This window comes from Globicephala melas, chromosome 21, assembly GCF_963455315.2.
Source record: "Globicephala melas chromosome 21, mGloMel1.2, whole genome shotgun sequence".
Lineage (NCBI taxonomy): Eukaryota > Metazoa > Chordata > Mammalia > Artiodactyla > Delphinidae > Globicephala > Globicephala melas.
The window spans coordinates 19,372,142-19,398,824 of NC_083334.1; the positions used below are offsets into that span (position 1 = coordinate 19,372,142).

Below are 26,683 nucleotides of genomic sequence, written 5' to 3' on the forward strand. Positions count from 1 at the left end.
ACTGTAAGGAAGACATAACAGCTGCCTTCAATGAGTTCATTCGAGCAAAACACTCTTACATGTGTTTCTGCATCCGAGTTTGTTTGGGAAACTGTTTTTAGATGAATGAATGATATCGGTGAAAAGGGGTTACAACAACAACAGAAAGCACTAAATTTCCTGGAGGGCAAATACTTGTAGACTCCTGTATTCTCTATATGCCCTAACTCTTTGATGTGCATCCTTCACAGAGAAGTGACAACTACAAATACTTTTAGGTAAGTCTGATTTTAAATGTCACAATATACTTCACCCAAATTTCCAAGCCAATTACTTCCAGAACTTACAGCACTACCTATGGTAGGTCCAGTGCTAAACTTGGCCTATCTACACTTTTTTGATTCTTAGCACTCAGAGATTCATACAAGTGGAAGAAGCATTGCAAGTTCTATAATTCATGAGTTTTAGAGTAGGATTAACATTTATCTCAAGATTAACACGGGTATGTGATAGTATAAGTTTTCATCTTTGTCATATTTTTGCACTATATATCTATTCTACTTCTCCATTGATGCTGCAAGAATTTTCCTACTAACTTGAGAGTAACTCTTCTGTAAGTAAAAATGTGTTTTTGACCTTATGTGTTGGTGTCAGAAATTTCACAGCTAGAGGTAGCCATGTTGCAGTGGTTAGATGAATAAATATCTGTAACTATGTTTATGAGATACAAGGGAGATTATGAAACACACACAGTAAGTTCAAAATATGAAGCCAGGGATGGTAAAGGTAATTAAAGGCAGTAATATTATTTCAGAGGGAATATTAGTATGTAAAATTTTGTATGTCTAGATTTTTTGATTATAAAACAGGGGAACACATTTGGGTCTGAAGTTCCTGGTCAAAACACATAGGGAAAAAGTGGAATTACAAAAATTATATTGTCAATAAGATGAAAACACCATCTCCTGTGGGAAAGCACAGCATTTCCTGACCACAGAAACTGGGGAGAAATAGCTCCCATGGATTATCCATGAAACATCTACTGAGTTCTATATTAGACAACCAAGGAACTACAAATATTTCTTTCAGCACCTCTCAATACAAGCTGAAAATCCCATGTTAAAATATAATCCACTGAAAACAATCCTGCAGGGTAAAAAATTAAAAAAAGGTCGAAGAGGGTCAGCTCTGCTCATTGAGAGAAAAATCTAGACTCTCTAGCATGGGAGCTTACATATGCATCTGATCATTGTTTATCTATATTATTTTATGCATCTAAGCTTTTGATAAGAACCAGACCCTGTTTTTCCCTCCAGATTTGACTGATCATTGTTACACAATTCCCTTTTAAATGAGGCTGGAATCCTTTGGTATTGTCTCTTTTTGGACATTGCCACGACCTAGATCTTGGAGACATAAAAGGGAAATAGGCTGAAATCTTTTCCCACTTCTGAAGGCTGGGAATTTCAAATGTCCAGTCACTGGACCACCTAGATTGCTGAAGTCATGTCATTCAATTCCTTCCTCACTTACCTTATTTTTTCACCTAGGTGAATTTGCTAAAAGTAACTTTGTTTCCAAGTACTTTGTTAATTCTAGTATTAAGGACCATAGTTTATAACAAGATGTATACCTCATAGGGTGGTTGTGCGAATCACCATGGAATCATGCATGTAAAGTACTGAGTACAGAGCCCAGCACAGTGGTTCCCGTGATTGCACTTTGGAAAATCCGGGGCACTTTGAAAAAGACTGAGGCTGCTTTTCACCTCCAGAGACTGTGATTTAATTGGTCTGGGGTGTGGCCTGGGCTTTGGAAGTTTTAAAAGATCTATAAGTAATTCTAAAGTAGACAGGAATATGGGAATCACTGACCCAGCACCTAGTAAATGCTCCCAAGATTAACTCTCCCCTACTGCCAGGTATGCTTTGATGAAAACTGTGGTACCAAAGGCATCACATTGCTAATTGTAATTTCCCAGATATGTTTTAATATTACAGCAGATACCACATAAAGCAGCATTTCTGTATTTCTGTTTAAGGTGAGAAATTACACACACACTTTCTTAAAGTATCATAAAAATGTATTGTGCAACTTACACCATTAATCACATCTTTTTCTACATTGAAATAAAAAAAAAAGCAAGTCATGAGTCCAACAATTATGGGTAGTTCAAGAGCTGACTTTGCACAATGTCAACAAGTAAAAAGATGTGCTGAAGCATTCAGCAATGATCTGCAAGTCAGCAAGCAGTGATAGCAGCTGCTTTATAGGTAGAGGAAAATTGTACCTCGTTTTCACCCTCAGGGAGTATACGTGTTTGATTCACTTCCTGTTATAAATGTGAAAATGTTCCTTAGACTTAAAAATGCGTAGTCCCGTGTCATGTACATAAAGTTGATGTAAATTAACTGATTAAAAACATGGATAGAGAAACTTGGGGGAGGAGCTTGAGCGCCAGCCGCTGTCCCAGTTCTGCCAGCAATCGAATCTAAGTGTCTGGTTATTACCGTACCGCAGTACGTGCCTGGGCCGCGGTACTACAGTGTCCGGTCGCTCGCTTGCCAGGCAGGAGTAGCTGCGCGCGCGATCGGCAGCAGGGAATGGAAGCGGAGAACGCAGGCAGCTGTACCCTTCAGCACGCGCAAGCTTTTTATACATTTCCATTCCAACAAATGATGGCTGAAGTTCCTATGGCAGTTATGAATGAACAAGAAATGCCGGAAGTTCCAGCCCCAGCTCCTGCTCAGGAACCCACACAAGAGACTCCAAAAGGAAGGAAAAGAAAACCCAGAAAAACAGAACCAAAAACACCGGTGGAACCCAAAAAACCCGCTGAAGCCAAAAAATCTGGCAAGTCCACAAAATCAAAAGAAAAGCAAGAAAAAATTACAGACACATTTAAAGTGAAAAGAAAAGTAGACCGGTTCAATGGTGTTTCAGAAGCTGAACTTTTGACGAAGACTCTACCGGACATTTTGACCTTCAATCTGGACATTGTGATTATTGGCATCAACCCAGGACTAATGGCTGCTTACAAAGGGCATCATTACCCTGGACCTGGAAACCATTTTTGGAAGTGTCTGTTCATGTCAGGGCTGAGTGAGGTCCAACTGAATCACATGGATGATCACACTTTACCAGGAAAATATGGTATTGGATTTACCAACATGGTGGAAAGGACAACACCAGGCAGCAAGGATCTTTCCAGTAAAGAAGTTCGTGAAGGAGGACGTATTCTAGTGCAGAAATTACAGAAATATCAGCCACGAATAGCAGTGTTTAATGGAAAATGTATTTATGAAATTTTTAGTAAGGAAGTTTTTGGAGTAAAAGTTAAGAACTTAGAATTTGGACTTCAACCGCATAAGATACCAGACACAGAAACGCTCTGCTATGTTATGCCATCATCCAGTGCAAGATGTGCTCAGTTTCCTCGAGCCCAGGACAAAGTTCATTACTACATTAAGCTGAAAGACTTAAGAGATCAGTTGAAAGGCATTGAGCGAAACACAGACGTCCAAGAGGTGCAATATACATTTGACCTGCAGCTAGCCCAAGAGGATGCAAAGAAGATGGCTGTGAAGGAAGAAAAGTATGATCCGGGTTATGAAGCAGCGTACGGTGGTGCTTATAGTGAAAATCCGTGCGGTAGTGAACCTTGCAGCTTCTCTTCAGATGGGCTGACTGACAGTGGAGGATCAACTTTCAGTGACATTCCAAATGGGCAGTGGATGACCCAGTCATTTACAGACCAGATTCCTTCCTTTAATAATCACTGTGGGATGCAAGAACAGGAAGAAGGAAACCATGCTGAAGAATGGTGTTTCTCTGCCCTGCTTAAATGCTGCAGTTTTAATGCAGTTGTCAAGAAGTGGCCCTCTTGACACCACCTCAAAGTGGTTTGTTAACTGAAGTATTTTATTCATATTTTACTCTGGTGATGTAATCATGGTACAGTAGAACTACTTACGGACCTAAGTACTTTGGAAGGAGAAAGTAGAGTTTTTTTGTGTATGAGTTTTTGTATTGGAATTAATCATCATTCCAGCTTTTTATAAACTATCTTTCATTTATGAAGAAATTGATTTCCTTTTGGGAGTCATTTTTAACCTGTAATTTAAAAATGAGTCTGCATATTTACACTTGATTATTAACTGTGCATAAACTTAGACGCACCGTTATCCCTTTCATGCGTAAGAAGGGCGTGCTGATAAGATTCCCACTGGTAAAGAGGCAAATGTGCTGATTTTCATCTGTGAGGTTAACCCTCAGTGGAGTCTCATTTGGTAGTTTTTAGTGGTGTTTGATGGGCTTCCTGAGTTGTATTCACACTCAGACCTCCTTGCTTTACCAGGGGTGAGCATTTCTGAGAGTTGCTTGGTAGTAGAAATGGGGAGTATGGCCTTGCAGCAGCAAGGCTAACCCGGCCTTACATGTCAGGGCCATGAGCCCTGGCTTTGGCCCTCTCACCCCCATGTGTTGGTCCTCTAGTAGGCAGACACTATTCTGCTGGGATGGTTAAGTTCCAGAGAGTGCAGAAGACCTTTTAAATTTGCTACTTCATCTGTGTTTTACTTGAGAGACATACATTTGATAGGGAAGGAACTGAATTTCTCTCTCAGTATCTATCACCATTCAAATTTTATCCTCCTTGGCTTTAAGCATGTAACATGGAAATGATGAGAAATGAACTTTCAGACTGAGTAACAAGATGCTGGAGGTGTTTGATAATCTTATTTAAACTGGTGCTTTATGTACATGAGATGTACTAAAATAATACAGGATTTTTCTTGCTAGGTAAATTGAATAAGCCAGTAATTTTAAAAAATTCTTTCTCTTCATCATTGCTCTTTGTTACTGTGGACTAAGTGAACCTCATGGCCAGGTTACTTTGAAGTAATGTACCTTTGTGATTTTCTAATGCATTTTCCATGGTGCTACAAATAGTCCAGACTACTGGGCCTGGTGGATATCAAAGCTGGGTATTCAGAAATGCCAGTTGCATTTACTCCTGATCACTTCTGAATATTCTGATTTTATACCTACCCAGGGAGCATGCTGTTTCTTGATATGAAAATATTTATGAGGTTTTGTTTTTTTTCTAAAAGGTTATATGGCCTGGTTTTTTTTGTAATAAGAGATACAAATTATTGTTGTGAATCTTACCATGCCTTTGTAGCTATAGCTCTGATGGATTTTATTTTTCCTTTAGTCTAGGTAAAGCTGTGTAAAAGTCATTCGTGTTATTTAAATCACGTACTGTACTGCTGTTTACATGGATGTTTTGTGCAGGTGCTTTGAAGTGCCTTGCATCAGGGATAGGAACAATTTAATTATTTTTTTCCTGGGACTCTGTAAAGCATGTAACTAGGTATTGCTTTGGTTTTTAACAATTACAGCCTTACATAGATTTTTTTTTTTAGTGGAGAAAATACCTTTTAAATTATGATGGACACGCACTAGAGAATGGATTTGAAGATTTTTTTCAAGCATACAATAATGGTGTTTTTCATTAAATATGACAGATGAACAGTAAATGTTGATATACCCTATATACAACAATATGAGACTTTTTCATTAAATAATATTTAAAAAGTTTTTAAATTCATTTGAAAATCTGATGGTTTTTACAATAAAAAATATTGAAGATGATTATCCTTAAAAAAAAAAAAAAAAAAAGGATACACTGGGTTAGCCTAAATAATCAGCAGGGCTCCAGCAAGAATAGAATGAAAGAGGTTCAGAATTCAAAGGCAAATTTACAGGTCTCCTTACCCAATCCTCTCACGTTGCAGAGGAGGAAGTCCTTTTCCAAAGTATGAGCGACTTTTTCAAGGTCATAAGAAGATCGAGTAGAAGAATCCAGGTTAATTCCATCTATCTTCTAAACCATTGAACTTTTTTGGTTATGTGATTGATGATGACTTCCGAGAAAGTGAGCTGCATTGGATGCCAAAGATTAAAAGTCCAAGTCTAGATTCCTTTATATCAGAGAAGAAAGCACATTCATTAAGGTGGTACCAAAGCAAATACTGCATCGACAAAGTGAAACAAGCAAGAGACTTTATTCAAAGCAATTGCAGTAGAGGAGAGAGACCAAAACAGCGTCTAAGCTCAATTCTGCTGAAACAGAAGGTGGGAGTGGAGTGGGAGTGAATGGTGTGTGCGCGCGCGCGCTGAGCTGAGAAGAACGCAGACCATCATTTTTGGCTAATCGGCTTTATGCAGAGGAAAAGAAAGCATTCTCTAGTAGTTCTACACCTCCATGGTTAGGTTCTTACCTTCCCACAGAGACTGGGAAATAGGAGCACTAACTCTCTGCGAGGGTTATATCTCAACGAGATGGTGCCCAGGTCCTTGAGAAAGATATTATATAACTGTGAAGAGGTTTTGAAAAAGCTTTATAGCTCACAGGGGCAAAGAGAGAATGGTTAAATGATAATAATAATTTTAAAATAACAATATATTTAAAATATTAAATTAAAAAATTTTAGGGGCTTCCCTGGTGGCGCGGTGGTTGAGAGTCCGCCTGCCGATACAGGGGACATGGGTTCGTGCCCCGGTCTGGGAAGATCCCACATGCCGCGGAACGGCTACGCCCAAGAGCCATGGCTGCTGAGCCTGCGCGTCCGGAGCCTGTGCTCCGCAACGGGAGAGGCCACAACAGTGAGAGGCCCGCGTACCGCAAAAAAAAATAAATAAAAAAATAAAGTTTTTAAAAAATTTTTAAAGATTGGATTATAAAATTAAGTTTCTACTATCTCTCCATTACCTTGAGTCTTGAGTAAAACATAACTTTTACTATCACTGCTTAATAAAAAAAGAATAAAAAGAATGGACAATTGTAAGTTTTCTAGAGTAAATGATCTAAGAAAAGGCAGGTGGGGGGCGTAGAGTCAAGAAGAAGCCTGTTTAAAGTTCTGTCAAGCCAAGGCAAAGGTTAAAGCTGTTTTGGTCAGAAGAAATGCCCTGATTTAAGTTTAGATGATGCCATATTTTTAAACTCTTTGTATATTCATATCTACTTTCTTATTTGATTTTCATAGCAAGTTATGAATGTGCAGCAACCAAAGTCATGCTTATTTAGTGGATTAGAATATTGAGTCACTAGGATATTAACCATCCCAAGTAAGTCGCAGAACTGACAGATGATAAAGCCAGGATCAATCACAGCCCAATGGCTAGAAGTCTTCATAATACCCGAAGATAGTGTTGGTAATTTTAAGCATGTACTATGGTAGGAATGTGAGCAAAATATGACTTAGTAGCATGCCATAGAAATCAAATCCTAACACTGACTTACTGCAGTTGCTGAAAATGACCTCCAATATATTACTTATGTCTAACTTATCCAATATGGTAGGCACTAACTGTATGTGGCTATTGAGCGCTTGAAAAGTGGCTAGTCTGATTGAGATGTGCTACAAACGTAAAATACGCACTGGGTTTTGAAGTCTTAGTATAAACAAAGAATATAAAATATATCATTATCATTTTTCTTATTGACTAATGTTGAAATGATGATGTTTTGGATATTTTGAGCCAAATAAAATATGATGTTAAAATTAATTCCACCTCTTTCTCTTTGCATTTAAAATTTTTCTACTAGAAAATTTTAAATGACACATGTGGCTTACAGTTTATTTCTATTGGACAGCATTGGTTTTAGGCAATTAAATCAATATAAAAATTAAATAAGGTTTGTCATACAAAATTACTTATTATGTGGATAACGAATCAAACACTCTTGTGAATATTTGGGAAGCTATGACACCGATAGTGCATTTAAATGAAAAGAAATTTTACACTGGCAGTTAAAGAAGACCTATGAAGAAGGTGAAGCTAATTTTAAATGCTTTGGGTGTTTTGAAACTGACTTTTTTAGTCGAATCATTTTGATGAAATGATTCCAAAAAAATTACGTATATGAAAAGAGGTATCAAGAAAGGGTGGTAGGGAAGCTCAGATACACAGTCATACAAAGCCACAGATCAAGAAGGCATTATATACACAAAATAGCTGCTATAAGTGTGCCTGGGAACATTCACTCTTTAGTGCTAAATGTAAGGTGCTCTATAACATCATAAGAGAGGTGCAAAAATGAGAAATACAGAATCTATACTAAAGTTTTAGATTCTTATTTCAGACATGCAGTTTTAACCAGGACCTTGACAGAGGGACCAAAGCATGTGCATGTTAAAAAATTTCTGGTCTATACATCAATCATTTTAACTCTGTTAGACATTATACTCTTGTGCCCTTATAAAAATAAAATACATCTATAAAATAGACAATATTGACTCCATCTTCAGCTGACAGTTGATTCCATTTTTAGTTTATAGCCAAGATGGACTAAAAGGAACCAGCTTTATTCTGTCACTTGAAACAAGAATAATGGACAAACATGTGAAACAACCGTTTTTAAGTCACTGTACAATAGACAGTGGTTCCTGAGAGATGTGAAACCAAGAAGTAAGCCTTATCATTAATCTGTCTGTGTTTCTTAAGAGAGTTCCCAGGCCATAAAGATGGGCAGTAAAAATCAAGAGACCTGGTCAACTCTCTGGATTGAGAGGTGGAGCTCAAAGTCCCATTTACAACTTATTCTATGAGGCGTGGAGTAACCTGAAAGCAAACACAGACAAAGGTATTTGGGGGGAAAAAATGCAACACTACAGACCAAGGTACCTTATTGATAGATTCAGAAATTCTAACCAAAATTTTAGCAAATAGCACCCAACAACATTTATTAATGTTAAAGTTTCATCACTAAATAGGATTTATCTCAGGAATGCAAGAGATTGGTTTAACGTTTGTAAATCAATTGTAATTTACTATATTAAAAAAATAAAGAAGCGACACTGTAAAATCATCTCAGAAAAAGCACTTGACAAAATCCAGCCTTCACTCCTGATAAAAACGCTCAGCAAACGAGGAATAGAAGTGAACTTTTTCAAAATGATAGAGAATACTTATGAAAAACATTCAGCTAGCATCATGCTTAATGATGAAAGACTTCATGCTTTCCCCCTAAAATGAGTAATAAAATACAAGTATGTTTGCTCTGACTTCTTCTATTCAATATTATACCAGAGGTGTTGGCCAATGAAATAACGTGCACACAGACACACACACACACACACACACACACACACACACACACACACCCCCCAAGCAAACACTGAGAAGGCATCTTCTGGAAAAGGAGATATTAAACTGTCTTTATTGAAAGATGACATGACCATCCAAGTGGACAATCAAATGGAATCTTTAAAAGGGCTTCCAGACTAATAATAGTAAGGTTGCAAGATAAAAGATCAATATACAAAGTTAATTGTATGTCTATACACTAGCAACAAAAAATCGGAAATAAAAAAATACCATTTACAAAAGCATCAAACATATGAAATTCTTTGGGATAAATTTTACAGAAAATGTGAAAAACACAGAAAAATGTAAAATGTTGCTAAGAGAAATGAAAAATACCTACATAAAAGGAGATATATGTTGTGTTCGTAAGTGGGAAGATACAATATTTTTAGAATTGCAGTTCTCCCCAAATTGATCTATAGCTTCAATGCAATGCCAATCAATTTGTCAACAGGCTTTTGAAAAGTGAAAATTGCCAAACAAAAATTCAGTGGAAATGGAAAGAAATTAAAACAGCAAAAATTACATTGAAAAAGAAGAACCAAATTGGAGGACTAACACTACCTGATTTCAAGACTTATAAAACTACAATAATCGAGCCAGTGTAGTGTTGGCACAAAGGTAGACCATTTATCAATGGAAGTGAATAGAGTCCAGAAATAGGAGCATGCATATGTGAACAACTCATTTCAACATAAAAACACAAGTAATTGTATAAAGAGGTGAGTCTTTTCAAGGAGTGGTGCTAGAACTGTCAGATATTCTTATGCAAATAGATGGATTTCAATCTGTACCTTGCACAATATAAAAAATAGCTCAGAATTTATCATAGGCTTAACTGTGAAGTCCAAAATTATAAAACGTCTAAAAGAAAACTTTCTAAAAGAAAATATGGGGGTGGGGGGTCTTCCCTGGTGGCTCAGTGGTTGAGAGTCCGCCTGCCAATGCAGAGGACACGGGTTCGTGCCCTGGTCCGGGAAGATCCCACATGCGGCGGAGCTGCTGGGCCCGTGAGCCATGGCCACTGAGCCTGCGCATCCGGAGCCTGTGCTCCGCAACGGGAGAGGCCGCAATGGTGAGAGGCCCGCGTACCAAAAAAAAAAAAAAAAGAAAAGAAAATATAGGGGGAAAAACAAGCCTTTTTGCCTTAGGCAATGAAGACCCAACGCAGCCAAAAATTAATTAATTAATAAAAAAAGAATACATAAGGAATTCTTAGAACTCAATAATAACAAAACAAACAATCCAGTTTAAATGAGCAAATTATTTGAACAGTCATTTTACCAAAGAAGGTACAGGGATGGGAAGCATGCTCATTAAAAGATACTCAACATCATTAGTTGTTAGAGAAGTGTGAATTAAAACTGCAGTGAGATACTACAATCCACCTGTTAGAATGGCGAAAATTAAAATGACTGATCTTACCAAGTGTTGGAGAGAGCGTGGAAGGACAAGAACTCTCATACAACAGGAAATGTACAAGTGTACAACCATGTTGGAATATAGTCAGACAGTTTCCTAAAGTTGAAACGTACGCCTCACATTTCAGTCCTGAGTATTTAACCAATATTTTTGAAATGCATATATTCCTACAAAGACTTATACGTGAGTGTCCCTTTCACCTTTATTTATAGTAACGAAATACTGGGAATAACCCAGATGTCCATCAACAGGTGAATGGATAAAAATTCTGTGGTACATCATACAATGGACTACTACTCAGCAATAAAAAAAAGAATAAACAATTTATAGATGCTACAGCATGGATGGATCTCAAAATAATTATGCTGAGTGAAAGAAGCCAGATTAAATAAAGAAAAGGTACATTCTGTATGATCCCGTTTATATAAAACCATAAAAAATAAAACAATAAGTATGCTGATATACGATGTCTTAAAGAAGATTTGAGGTTGACTGGAGGCAAGGGTTGGGGACTGTCAAGAAGAGAGAGGTATTACAAACTAGCAAGAGAAAATATTTTTGGGTGATGAATATGTTCGTTATCTATATTGTGATGATAGTGTTATGGTTGTACACATATGTCAAAACTTACCAAATTATACACTTTACATGCTGTTTATGTCAATTACAACTCAATGAAGCTTTAAAAAATGATGAGAGTAAATGTGTGAGTGTGCAGTTGTGGGAAACAGGATAGGGTGTCACAATTACTGCAGTGACCTAAAAATTTAATATCTCATAGATATCCAAATTTAATAATGTGTCTTAATAACAAACGTATGTTGGAAATTGTGGGAGAAACATATTGGATTTTTTAAACTTTTTATTTTAAAATATATATTGGAGTATATATCTACTCCATATATACTGGAGTATAGTTGATTAACAATGTTGTGTTAGTTGCAGGTGTACAGCAAAGTGATTCAGTTATACATATACATGTACCTATCTTCTTCAAATCCTTTTCCCATTTAGGTTGTAACATAATATTGATCAGAGTTCCCTGTGCTATATAGTACCTCCTTATTGGTTATCCATTTTAAATATAGCGGTGTGTACATGTCAGTCTCAAACTCCCTAACTATCCTCCCCACCCACCCTTCCCCTCTGGTAACCATAAGTTCGTTTTCTAAGTCTGTGAATCTGTTTCTGTTTTGCAAATAAGATTTATGTCATTTATTTAGATTCCACATGTGAGCGAAATTTATTGGATTTGGATTTTAAGCAGCAAATACAAGCCAAGGTTTTTATTTAAAAGAGGGCAAGAATCTAATTTTAGTAGATGTAAGAGTACTCTGTTAATTGGGTCATAGTTTCTCAATAGCTTTACATCTTTTCTAGCCCAGTCGCACTTGCCAAAAAATATAGTAGTATTAGAAGCAGGATGACTTAAATCTTCTCCTAATGCTAAAGTAGGCTGTATGGGTAAAGGAAATATTCTGTACTTCACAATTCCATCTTTTATCTGCACAGGAAAATATTGTTTTCGAGAGAAACAAAGCCCAAGTGAAAAGTCATCCAGGTCATTAAAAGAGTTTACACTGCTATATTTAAATGGATAACCAACAATGACGTACTGTATAGCACAGGGAACTCTGTTCAATATTCTGTAATAACCTAATTGGGAAAAGAATTTGAAAAGAACATGTATATGTCTAACTGAATCACTTTGCTGGACAACTGAAACAAGTGCAACATTGTTAATCAACTGTACTCCAATATAAAATAAAAAGTTAGAAAAATTTAAAAAAAAATATTTAGAATGTCATAAAATTTGAAAGCCTTAGCCTCCAATTATTACCAATAGTATATAGACAAATGGAATCTCAAAATGTTTCCTCTGCCCAGATTGCCTTCCCAAACACCACGACCAAGAGGATATTTTCTTCTAGCCTTTCAATAGTCATATTTGGAGTCATTTTCTCAAGGCAGTATATTTAAACCTCCTCCCCATACCAATAGCATCTTCCTTAACTGTTTATGTTTCACTTTCTTTGTGTTTGTGCAACCATCTGTACAAACATCTTCTATAGCCCTGAGCCCCTTGATTTTAATTATCCATTGACTGGTCTGTCTTGCCCATTAGACTTTTAATATCCTAAGAGAATGCAATGTAATATTTTCATAACATCTTAATCTAGAATCTGCTATATGATAAATAAATAACTAAATGTTAACTAAATTGATCTATTTGGAGGGTATAACCCTGGTTTAGAGAAAACCCTGATAAATCTCACATTTTCTACATGCTTCTTTTGCCACCATGTCTGCTCTATAGATATAAATCAGTAAGTTTAAATAAAATGCTGAAGTTCTAAATGTTCCCAGCTGATCTATTCAAGTGATTTTAATCAATCTGTCACAAAAATCATACTAGAAACTACAGTCATGTCGTATACTATATGTTTGATACTATCAAGATGAGATACCACAAATTGCTTGAATAAATCAAATGAAAGAGCCATATGGAGTGTGGATTCTGATAGTAATTCAGCCAGTCAACTAGAGTCACACATTCATTTTAACCAATCGGATGAGACACCAGAACTGTTACATTTTATTCTTATGCTTATTATACAGCCGTGCCCAGATTGGGCTCAATAAATTCTAGGTGGATTAAATTCTGTACAAGATGGGTACATTGCATCACCTATTTTTTTAATTCAAACAAATGCGTACTGGACACTTTGTACTTGAAAGTAATTTCCCGGTGGAAAACTGTATAATAGGAGTGACTGGCTCTGGCGTGGAGCTTTAGAGCTCCTCTGGGTTATACAGTTATCTGATTGTAAGTACAGAGATGTAGGCACAGATCATTTTAAATTAACATTTTATTCCAGGTATTTCTTGAGTATTTACTTTGTTCAAATGCCATGCTAGTGCCTGAAATTAAATGACAAATAAAATCAAGCACTGTTTCTTGCCTGATGGAGTTTACAGGTATCAATCAAATAATCATATAAAGCATGAGGGGAAACTCAGTTGTGATAAGTGCCCCAAACAAGAGGTAAACCTAGTAGGAGAGACTAATCGAGGCATTTGACCTACACAGGGAAGTCAGCAAAGGTTTCTCTGAGAAATTGATGATTAAGCTGAGATAGGAAGTGTCAATAGAAATTAACTAGGAAAAGAGAGGAGAACATTCCAGGCAAAAGAGAGAGGAGGTACACAGGCGTGTCCGGAGGGAGCATTGTGACTAAAGGTGATCAAAAGAAGATCAACCTGTCTGTGGAGACGCAACAGAGGAAAGTGTTGGTCATAGACAAAACCTCTGAAAAATAAATGAAGAACAAGGCTTTCTCACTGTAAAAACAAGGCAAGCCTTTGGCTAGAGTGTTGCTGCAGTATGGAGAAAGGATTGGGTGGGATGAAGTGGAAACTCATAATCACTGGTGAGGCCGTTGTTATCCAGATGAGAGATGAGTGGATTTCAGACCAGCCTGGCGGTAGTAGAGGGGGAGAGAATGAATGAAATAGAAATAAATTTCTGAGGTTCAGTGGACTTTGTGTGGATTGGATAAGGTGGGGAGTCTTAAGATTTGGGGCTTTGCAGGACTGGATGCTTTAATGACTGAGATATGAAATGCTCAAATTGGCCAGTATTTTCTGATTGGCTGGAGGTGGACAAGTACACTGGTTTCATTGTTAGACATGTTGAGTTTGAGATGCTTTTGCAGATACAAAAGTTAATGTCAAACAGACAGCTGAGTAGGAGAATCTGGAGCTCAGAAGAGGGTTAGAGATAGTTGTGGGCTTTTTTCATTTAAGTCATAATTAAAGACAGAGGTGTGGGTGAGCTCAGGAGAAAGTAAAGACTGAGTGGATAAGATGAAGATGAAAATAGGAAAAAATGGATGGAAAATGAGAAGCCATGTGTGCGCTGTGCACCTTGGGCAAGTGGACTGGAGACAGAGCACAGGTTAGAGGCTCAATAACTTTGTACCTCAAACTATAATCAAAGACTGGTGATGTTGAGTAGGAATTCCAAATCTTGGATACCACAGGAGACATGCAGTTTAATAAGATCTCCAGGTGATCTTAATGCAAGAAAGTTTGAAAAGTGCAACTCTATGACACTCTGTGCTATAGAGTAGGGACTTTGCAGTTTACTCATTCCACTCCTTACAGGACCATGAGTGACTTAAAACGAGAGACTGACTCTAAACTGTGTATTCGTGGAGGTTAGCACACTTCCTGGAATATATTAAATTTGTAATAATTATGTAATGAATGAATAAATACAAAACTGGGAGAGAATGGAAAGTGAATGAAGTGAATGAGAGCATCTTTTCTTTTACTCCACCACTTTTTTTTCTATACTCCTTTCATAAAATTCACATCTACCTTCACTCAAATTTGACCCTGGCTGTAGTTTAAATTCATGGCTTTCCTATATCTCTTTGTCATTTATTCTCTTTCCTTTGAATATTCTATTGAAATAAAGCTGAGTTCCCTACCCTTCTCCATGTTGGACAGCATATCTCTTCTATGCTGTTTCCTTACAACAAATAACCTCAGACCAATTTAGAGAAGGTGCATGCATGTTAAAATTGCGTTACATTTCACTTTTTAAAAAAACTTCGGCACTTTCACAGGAGCAAATCGGTGATAATATTATGCATTGCATTCATAACTAGAAACTGGTAAATATGGTATTATTAAAATGACGTTTTAAAATATTTTGTTTTCCTTTGAAATTGGAATACTTTTTGGATATCTTGTAATTAATACTTGTACTTTACAAACATTAATAATCCTTTACAAATCCCATACAAAATCCTTTATAATCTTATATTCCCCTAGAGTTAATGATTAACAATTTGTGTATATACTTCCAGATTTTTAAAAAACATATACAATTATATGGTGGGATAAAATAGAACATTTTTCTTTGTTACAAAATAAAAATATACAGTTGAATGCAGATTATTTATGATGAATCTCTTTTTTTAACTTAAGAGCTTATCATCTCCTCTTGATCTGATTATTTATTTTCCTTTTCTTATCTCTGATAACATGAATCCATTTCCCATTCCTCCTTATTCTTTTCTTTTCTAGAATACATTCTTGCCCTAGTTTTGTCTATATTTTTGGTTATCTGTTTTTCCGTGTATTTTTGTTTTCTAAGTTATTTATTTATTCTGCATTTAAAGCCTTTAGTTTTTCGGGTGTCTCTTCTTGTTCATTTTTTCCAGCTTTCTGGAGTTCATTATTTTAATGACTTACATAATGGCAAAAGGACTTAAGACAATTTTCTGAGTGCTCATTTGACAGCATTCTATACATTTCTTAATCTAAGAAGTCTACCATTTTAATTTTTGTTTCTTCTTTAATCTAAAAATTATGGAGCAGTATTTTTCTTTTAATTCCAAAATTTTAATTTAACATTATTATTAGATCCTCTGTTGTGCAGTTTGAGGTTATATCTTGAAAGCTGTCTACTTTTAGAATTTATCAAGATTGAAATTATGGCCCAGTATATGATGAATTTTGTTATAATTATTGTATGAGCTTGAGAAGATTGTGTTACTTCACTGTTTTAGCAGTAAAATACTATAAATAGAGATCTTGATATTAGTACAGATAACCAAAATCATTGGTTGTATTATACAAATACTCCATATCATTTTTTCTCTACATAATCTATTGATTTATATTTTTAAAAAATGGTGTCTTATTATCTTTCATTAAGACTTTGATTAAGACTTACTATCTTTGATTAAGATTAAATTTCTCCCTATATTGCTAGCAATTTTTCATTCCTTTTATATTGTAGTACATTTGCTAGGTGCATAAAGATTTGTGATTATTACATAATATCCTGCTTGTATCTATTTAACATTCTGGCCTAAAATTCTACATTTTTGATAAGAATTATGTATCACCACCTGTGTTTTCTTTTGTTTGCATTTTCTAATATAGTCATTTTGGCCTACTTTTATTTTCAACTTTCTTGTCATTTTTTTCAGGTGTGTGTTTCTCTAACCCCAATCCAAAATGGCATGTGGCTCTAGGAATTTTACTCTAGAAACACTGAGCAGCTACTGTCAATGGGCCAGATATGAGTGGTGCCAGTGAGGAGGAGATACCAAATGAGTTAGGTTCATAATCAAGTCAACTACTGATCTCAACTGGCTTTACCTTGAATTCTGGGAATTGTGGCATGAATAGTTGTCCTCAATGGATCCCCTCCTGAATTTACAGATCATCCTAACACACTGCTATCTCCCCACTCCCAGTAAACCAGTTATGTGACTTTTAGCATCATATACAATAATTGCTTTGGATTAGTATACAGAGGTGCGTCTCCTCTTGGGTGGATTAGAGCTAAGTGGGTTCATCCTCTGAGAAACCACAACGGAGTGGAGGGCCTTGGTGTTTATGAGCTTCATACGGTTTGAGGGACTCTGAATAGTGGTGACAGTAGAAGGGCTGGCACAGCTTTCTACCTCACTTTTACATGTTCATCAGTAGTGGGTGCTGTGGAACACCCCCGGATCCCTCTTCAGGACTGAAGCACTCATTCCTCTAGGTCCGGGAGTGTTGGAAGCTGACAGCTCCTAGCTGCCTCCTTCTCTGAGCGTTGCTCTGGACTGAAAGGAGCCACTTTTCCTGGGGGCAGCCCATATCCGATAACTACTCAAAGCAGGGTTATAAAGAACTGTCCTCCTTGCTTCCGTTCAGGACAATGCTTCAGAGCCACCGTATCTCCAGAGTTCCCTGTGTTAAAATTCTCCTACCCAATCCTGTTTTCTGTACTCCCTACAAGTATGGATCCTAAGAGTTTGCCCCAGTAAAATTCCTACATGCAGTTTCTATCTCAGAGTCTGCTTTTCAGGGAAACTGGCTAGCAACAGCGTCTCTGCAGAAATATGAAGCTCAAAAGGTCTAGGCGAGCATCTTTCTGATTTATAGTGGTGGGAAAGTTTTTCTCTATATATGTTGAGTCATCTCAGTAGGGAATAAGAAACAAGCAGCAAAGTTGTATGTCAAGGATCCACCTTGGTCACATGTCTCATGATGTTATGATTTATCTGTGTCCACTGTAATGGATTAAAGTGTTTTGTGTTGGAATCTTGCGCAATCGTCACAGTTAGGCTAAATCAGGGAAGAAAGATTTGGCTAGGTGACCAAGCAGTTCTGAGGGTGACCGAATCACAGAATGGAAGAAGGGGGTGGAATGTCAATTAAACCAAACCTTTCAATTTACAGACACATATGGCTTATTCTGTTCCTTCAACACATGGCTTATAGGATCATTTTATTTATTCCTGTAAATTTTACATAGGAGTTAAAGGAGAAGGGTTTAATTTATTCTTGTAACCTTATAGTATCCATGTGCCGTCATTTTAGAAACTCTATTGAACAACTTAGAAGAAGTTTTATTTTCTGGGATAAAAAGAATGATTTTGACTTAAGAAAGCACTGGAAAGAAATGAATAAATTTGAAGGAAAGTATGAAACTTTAAGACTGCAATGAGTGATCCCTGCTATAGAGGAATAAACATCATCTTAAATAGTGGACTTTGAGAAGGGCTGCAAAGTATGAACTGCCTGAAAATATTTTCCCTATGGCTCCTTAAGTTCAAACAATTAGCAGTGAATTTCCTTGAGGTAGCTTGAACTCTGAACAAATACTATTTTGAAAATTAGAAAAGGATTTTATACCTTACTGGGTAGCTCCCATTTTGGGGAATTTTTATCAATTTACCAATCTACTTCCGTTTTGTCATATGTATACATTTATTCAATAGATATTTACTGAGTACTAGTATATGTCTTATACTGTGGTAGGGCTACCTGCCTAACCTCTATTTCTCCAGCAGTATTAATTATGATTTCAAATTTGTGGGCATTGGGTTTAGTGAAAGAATGTAAAGGAAAAAATGTTTCCAAAGCAATGCCGGAACATGAGGCATTCTGGAATTATGGATTGGCCATGATAGCAAATGATTCTAAGCAGCTATTAGGCAGCAAAAGAGCATGGAGACTGATAACTGGAGATGCGAAAAGAGGTTCTGCTTGCTAGCATGTATGAGAAAGGAGTAAGTGGGTGTGATGGAATCCAAAGAAGACAGACTTAGAGGCTTTGGTAATTATAAGGGGATTCAGAGATATTTATTTTTAAAGGTAATCAAAATAAGATACAGATAAATTAAGAGACTTGGACAAACATGTTGCCATTTAGTTCAAAAATTGAAGAAAATGCAAAAATTTGAACTTTCAGTCCATGAATTTTTCCCACTCTGTTAACTAGTTCCTCCTCCTATTTCACAATTTTGTCTAGAGCAAGCCCTGAGGAGACCTACTTTTTACTAGAACAGGGCTAATGCCCTATTGCCAGTGACATTTTATATGGATTTTCTTTTTTTCATGTCTACAATGGAAAAGAACAAACTGTTCTCACAATGTATGGCAGAAATTATTCAAACTTTCTTGTTCTGCATATCTTATCTCTGGTGAATTTCTTAATGTGGGACACTTGCCCAAGTGCAAATATCATTTAAGGCATAGTCCTTCTACTATGTTTAAACATACTGTTTAAATGTCTTTGTGCCAACCTTTCCTATGAAATCCAATTGATCTAGCATTTACTTAGATGACTAGTGATTGTGTTGCTATTCTTATTCAGTTACTATGTCAAACATACCAAAATGAATTTTCCGTATTTTCAAATTAGAAAATATTTTCACATTGTAGTAATAAAGAACAGGGACACCAATAAATACTCAAGCTGGATAATGCTGTGTATTTTTTAAATTAGTACTTGAGAAGCTTCTATATAAATAAATAATATTTATTCTATCTATAAATAAAAATAGAATACTAATTCATTTTTCTTGTGTGCATGATAGATCATAAATTGTAGAGACATATATGTGATGACCTTGATCTAATTTTTTTTTTTTTTTTTTTTTTAGTATTCCTTATTAGGAAGGGCAATGGCTATTACCATCTGAGTCAATATGTCTTTTCTTAATCTCATGGTGCAATATACTAAAGAATAAAATTATAAACTACTGTCTATATAAGAAACCCTCATCCCTTGAGGGGAAGAGAGACTGGGGAAAATAAATCAGAACTGATAGACATCATAATTCATACACCATTTAGGGAATTCAATGACACACTCGATGGTGCAGGAGGCAAAGGAATAAAACTTCTTTCTTCCCTGCCCATTTCCTTGTCCTTCTTTCTGTCCTACATTTATTGAATGCTTATTACCTGGTCTTGAAAATTTGCAGACTAATTGGAGAGGGAAACATACAATAAGATAAAGAATGATATAATAAATTCCCTACAAGAAGGGATAAGAAAAGTATTCAGAAACCCAAATGAATTACAAAATAGATTGACTTACTCCCTTGTCACTGTGTAAAGTGAGTGGTTTTGGGCCTTATTCCTATACACACTGAGGGCCTGCTTCCATGTTCTGCACTGGGCAATCTTGTACTGCCCATCCACTTCTACTGCTTGTGAGATTCTTTTCTCTATGTTCTAGTTCCTCCTGTGATTACACTTGTAGTATGCATTCTGTTCCTCTGAAGTCAGCCTGGATTTTCCTCATGTGAGTCAAGAAGGCAACAACAGTTTTCCAAAACGTTTCAGAGAAGTTCACTCTTCCTACAACCAGCAACTGGTCAGTAGGTAGCTCCTCTGAATCTAGGCTGGTACTTAGGATTTGGAGAGATTTACCCGCAGATAAAAATACTGATGAAAGGAAAATGATGGAGCATAAAATGTTAGCAGATTGTTTAAGCTCATTTGTAGACAAAAAGTACCCACAGAATAAAAGGCATAATTCAGTGTACTTCAGGCATCACTGAAGCATTGATTCAGACCTTGTTGCCAAAGAGCTTACAGTTAAAATGGTAAGCACATAAAAGGATATCCATGGATAGACAATAATACACTCTATTCTTTGGCAAAATGTAAAATTGGCTTTGCAATTTCTGTTTGTGTGTGTGTGTGTGTGTGTGTGTGTGTTTGTATAGTCACCATTTCCTTGGAATAGGAAGATGATATTCTTTGTTCTCTTCTGAATGGTTACAATTCTACTTTAAATGGCTATGCATTTCTGTTTTCATAGCACTAAACTACTTGCAGGGTGTGAAAATATTATTATTAATTTCTTTAATTGACATAGTAGACAATAACAACTATTGCTTGATGCTATGTAAATGGGCTTCTTTGGCTATTTAGTTCATAGTTCAGAAGTGGTTCCGTATTTATGGGCACTGATTAATTATATAATGTATTTTATTACGACTTGATTATTTCACACTGATGTCTTGGTAATGCACAAACTTCTAAGACAGGGATGGATTAATTTTCCTCACGCTTCTGGTACTGCATAACCCCTAGCCCAGAAATGTGATTATAGCAGTTGCTCAAAAGAAAGATGAAGCTGTTCAAGATATAAGAGAAAGATTATGTTCTTCAATTGCTTGTGGTGGGGTTAAACAGAGATCCATACACTGTAGAACTTCTAGTGTATGAAAATCTGACTGCCAACATTTTCTTAGAATCATTGCATCTTAAATGGCAGTTCCTGCTGTCAGAAGTGCTCCTTTGGTACAATCCCCAATGCCATCAGAGAAAAATGGGGAAGCAACTTGTGTTCCATGGTATCTTAACCCATGGCTAAAAATAAAATGATCAAGCCACACAAATCATGGAATTTTATTATAATAAATAATAAATTTTATTATAAAATAGCAAGTGATCCATGGGTCATAGTAATTAGAAAGTCTATATTGTAGTGACTTTTAGAGAAAAATACCGTCTCTTCTCTCAGAAAGAAAGCTCCGGTAAAAATTGTCATTTATTGATATATAAGTTGATATCTTAAAAAAACTTTCTGGAAAAACTTTCATCATATTTTGGTTTTGCACATGTATTTTATTCTTCACCTTTACAATCTAAACAAACTTTGCTTCTTGGTTGGTGCATGACTGATTTGGCAGCAAAGTAAAACTAAAGGCTATTGAAATGGCAGCATGACCTCTGTACTGAAAAGCTTTTGTAAAAGTTTTGATTGGTTGCTTAATTCCATGGTAATCAAGTAAAACTGGCATTTCCTTCAGGGCATGCTGTAAGATCAGGAAAAGCTAATTACCTGTTCCCTGCATTTTGCTTCTACTCTCCTTTTCTAAAACAGGGTAGTGACTTTTCTTTTTTATTTGGGGTAAAGATTACTTTCAAATACAACCAGATAGATGGTAAAGAGAATGATACACTTACCAGTAGAATTAAAAAGTGAATAGTAATGTAGAATCTTTAAAATGCCATGTAGGAACAGTTTGTTCTTAATGGACACATGTTTTGCTATTGAACATATATATACGGTATTACATGAACTTAAGTGTTCGATAATGGTACTTACAGCTGCTGTGAGTAGATATTAAACAGAAGAATCCAGAAGCCCATATATGGATAGCAGATTTTTTTAATAAAATAAGCATCTGCATTAGGTAAAGTTAAATTATTTATTCATTTCTTTTGTATTTTTTAAAACAAACCATCTTATGTTATTAAGAAAAGATTACGGCACATATATCACAGGCAACATTGGATTTACTCATTCATTTGGGTATTACTTCATGTTTGATCTCTCAATTTTGAGTCGTTCTTTGAAAATTTACCATCTGCTAATTTTGAGTCTTTTCTTCTGTCTCACTCCCAGTGCACCAAAATCAATATACTGGTCAACCAACCAAGCAAAGAAAACAATATTATCATCAGTTATAAAGGAATCATGAATATGTAGCCTGCATTCAGTTTCACCTTCATTGTATCACTATGAATATAATGATTTCTCAACGAAATATCATGTCCATGGGCCTCTAGGTGAATAACCTCTCATATCGGTTAGACCCCTAAAACATTTATGACTTGTTGCTGCTACATTTTGGTTTTACTGTTGAGGAAAAAAAGTCTTTGCAATCTATTGGTTAATATATGTAGTTGACAGCAGTGTTTATACAGTAAGTTGGCATTCATGTTTGCAAACCATAATGAAGAAGAAAATATTTGTTCCACATATGTAGTAGGCGTTATTGATATCTTTTTAATTTTGTTCAAACATGTTAGAAATTTTTCAAATTTATAGAAAGATTAAAGGGATTGTACAGTGAACCTATATACCTAACACCTAGATTCTAAAATTAATATTTTTTTATCATCTTACACTTAAGTATCCATCTACCCATCTCTCTATTCCTCCATCAAAGAACCATGGGATTTTTATGTATATCAAAATAAGTTGCAGACATCAGAGTGCTTCCTCCTATATATTTCAGCATGTACATCATACCGTTCAATATTGTTTAGTTTTTATGCTTTTGAGATAAAATTTACATACAATAAAATGCACAAATCTCAAGGGTAAATTTTCTGAGTTTATGCAAATGCACACAACCTGTGTAAATCAAATCCCTATCAAGATATAGATCTAAAGGCCTAAAATGTTCTCTCATGTCTCTTCCCAGTCATCTGCTCCACAGGCAACTGCTGTTCTTCTTCTTCTTCTTTTTTTTTCCCACTAAGGATTAGATTTGCCTGTACTAGAACTTCATGCAGATGATGTCACACAGAATGTATTCTTGTGAAAGTCTTCTTTATTCAGCATTATGTTTTGTGACTTTATTCATGTTACCTCATGTATCAGTTTTATATTTTTTTATTGCTAAGTATACCATTGTATGGACATACCACTAATTTTTTTTTTAATCCATTCACCAACAGCATTTAATTTGTTCCAGTTTTTGGGTATCATATATAAAGCTACCATTAACCGTCTTGTAACAGCAAATTTTTATGGATATATATTTCTATTTCTCTTGGGTGAAACCTAGGAGTGAAATTTCTGGGTCCTTTTCAAATTTTACTTATAAAAATAAATAAAATATTATTCCTTTTTTTTGCAAAAATATAAAAAAGGAAAGAACACAAAAATAGCCCAAATAAAATAGCCCAAAGGACCCCTACTGATTCTAATCATCATGATACAAAGTGAAATTATCCTTTCATGAGTAATGAGCTAAAATATACCTCAGTATGTGATAAACTAAACTCAGTTTTATGACTTTTAATGTGTTATTGTTTATTTCCTTAAAAGACTGTAGATTCACTTAGTAGTTGAAAGTATTTTGGTAAATTTATTTCAGAGTCTCAGATTCTCACATAAGATTTTCTATAAGTCTTGTTTTTATCTATTATTGAATGAATGAATGTGCATTACATAAGGCATCTTAGGCTTTCAGGTAGCAAAAGCTAGCATTTGGTGACTTTTGCTTCATGTGTATTTCTGACTACAGCATCTAACACGAGTACTTGAATTCACAATATGTAAATATATATCCAAAATATATTAAACTGAATTTGCAATATATAAAGTTACCATTAAAAATAAGGGACTAAAATAATTACTCTGAATACTACAGATCCCCAAATAGCTTTAAAAAAATGTGTCTGGACATCATCTATATAAGAAAGTTTAACAGTGTCCCTCACGTAAAACATGGAAACTAAGGTAGTTTCATCTCATTGCACATTACGTGAATGATTTGTAAAATTCAGGCTTGGGAGCCAAACATGTATATTAATTATATTAAATATGTTTCAGTGTCAAAAATAAATCTATTTTTGAAAATCAGCAATAAACCAAGTGATTAGAAATGGAAAGCTTAATATATTTTTCCACAGCTTCCTTGAAAAATACATCTAAATAATGTAAATAGATATAAATTTTCCACGTACGTACTGCAGCTTACATTTACTTTACCACTAAAGTTTTATGTTAACCATTACATTTAAAAAGAAGAAGAAAATTTATATTCGCCAAATAAATTTGGATGCATATGTTAATACATATTCATTCTACTGAACAATATCACCATCTGTTTCCATATTTACATGGGTTTTTGCATAAGAAAGATAAAACAAAATTACACATTTTTACAGAATTTAATGATAATAATTGTAATCAAGTCCAACTTTATGTGGAGACAGGTCTTCTTGGCACTTAAGTATTTTTCCAAGTCCTTCAAATTAATTTAACTGTAAAAGATGATAAAACTTAGCATAGTCTGCCTTTACATTGTATAAAGTTCCAGGTTTATTTTTCCTTCATGCTAGGGCACATATTTGTGTGTGTGTGTGTGTGTGTGTGTGTGTGTATTGGCAACTCACCAAAACTGTCAAATGGTAAAATTCATTACCCTTCCTAAAAAGTAGAAGAAAAGAAAAAATATATTATTCTCTTAACAATTTAACAGAATGCAAAAACAAGGAAACAAACTGGGCATTGTACTCTGAGCTTAGATTCTAGAAATATTTTACAGCAAAATCTGAAAATCAATGAAATGTGAATTTAGTTGCATGATGACTTTTACATTAACCACTTATCTGTAATTTCATCAAAAAATAGAGTTTTATACACTGTACTGTATTATAAAAGGTTTTCTCTATCTCTTATCAGATATCCATGTATGAAATATAAAAATTACCATATTTATTTCTATTTGAGACCTAGCCTAGAGTTTTGCAATGTTGACTTCAATTACAGTTGTATCCAAGTACCTATCTTTTCTCCAGGAGGGTTTTGGGCATAGAGTAAGATGTGCAGAACACTTTGTATGAGACCTTTCCTTTAAAGAGTATTGCTAGGAAGAATTTCCTGGGTAACATTAAGTACTTTAGAAATTTAGAGTTCAAGGAAAATCAGTATTCTTGTCATTTTTTTGGTACTTATTTAGAACCTCATTTTAATGAAACCAAAGTCATGGAGACTATCTCCCATGAGCCCCTAAAATATCCTCAACTTGGTCAGAGTTCTGCTAGCTCAGCATTATTACACATTCTATTAGTTGCTAGAGGATGAAGATGAAAAAGTGAAAAAAAAATTAAAGCAAATCTATCAACACCATCAAATGAAGGTCAACTTAATTACACTCACCTTTTTGATGATGGATCCAGAGCTTAAGTTTGGCATAAAAAATTCAGTGTTACCACTAAATCAGCACCTCCTGGATAGAACTGAAAATGTTAGAGATTCAAATATAGATATAACTTCTAAGTGCTTTTAAAATAAACAAAGCCAGAGCAAAGATGCCTGACCTATGACCAAAACTGTGCCTATAACTTTTATTATCTTGGTGAAATGATAGTAAATAATTCAGATTATGCTTAGTAATAACTTGTATTTAGAAAAAATAAATTCAAGTATTACTATGTAAGTTTAAGAATATGATTTACCTTATAATTCTTCCTTGTATTTCACATCAAATATTAACACAGAACAATATTTAACTCAAGTTGTATAAAGCATATGAGATAAAAAATAATACAAATATGTTAGTTAAAAAACATATCAAATGAATGCATGAATTCAGAAGACTGGCAGGTCCATCAGATGTTTAAGAATGCCCACTAGGTAAACAAAAGCTTGTTTGAAATAAAAATAGCTCTCTTTAGAAGTGATTTGAAATGTTCGTTTTAAAAAGGAGGTAGATTTTCTTCATTTGCTGTGCAGGACCAATTTATGTGTTTGACAACACGCTGGTAACGTAACTGAAAAGTTTTGCTATACACAGGTATACAGACGTTGAACATATCCCATGTTCTTGAAATAAACTCTGAATTTGGAGGTGTTGCTACTTTTTAAAGCCTGTGACTATGTCTTTAATGACCATTCCAAATTGCAACTTATCACTTAGCTGTAGAGTTTTACACTGGTGATTAATTGTAATTTTTTATGTTAGACTGCTATAATGTAAACCTAACAATATTTAAACTACTATAAATTCACTAGTATCAGATAAGACTTCACATGTTATGGCCACATTTAAGAATTATCTTGTAGTAAATATATCTAATATCTTACCGTATAATTTCATAGCAGTATTTAAGAGCAATTTAGCATGGTCAGCATGTAAAAAATAATCCTGTTTTCTTTCTCTTTCTAAAGACAATGAATTTGACATGCATCATAGGTATTTAAATTCACTCCCTAGAAATCTTATTTATGTGATGTGAGTAGTATAAGGAAATAATTGTTTTTAAAGTTCCTAATATAATGCTAAATTTT

General features: G+C 35.1%; 1 protein-coding gene and 1 pseudogene across 2 annotated transcripts in view; both read left to right on the plus strand.

The window, feature by feature from the left end:
- The window catches only part of SGCZ (sarcoglycan zeta), a 915,455-nt gene that overhangs the window by 240,951 nt on the left and 647,821 nt on the right, over positions 1–26,683 (plus strand). The gene's annotated exons all lie outside the window — the stretch shown is intronic.
- Positions 2,428–5,592, plus strand: LOC115839835 (G/T mismatch-specific thymine DNA glycosylase pseudogene; annotated as a pseudogene).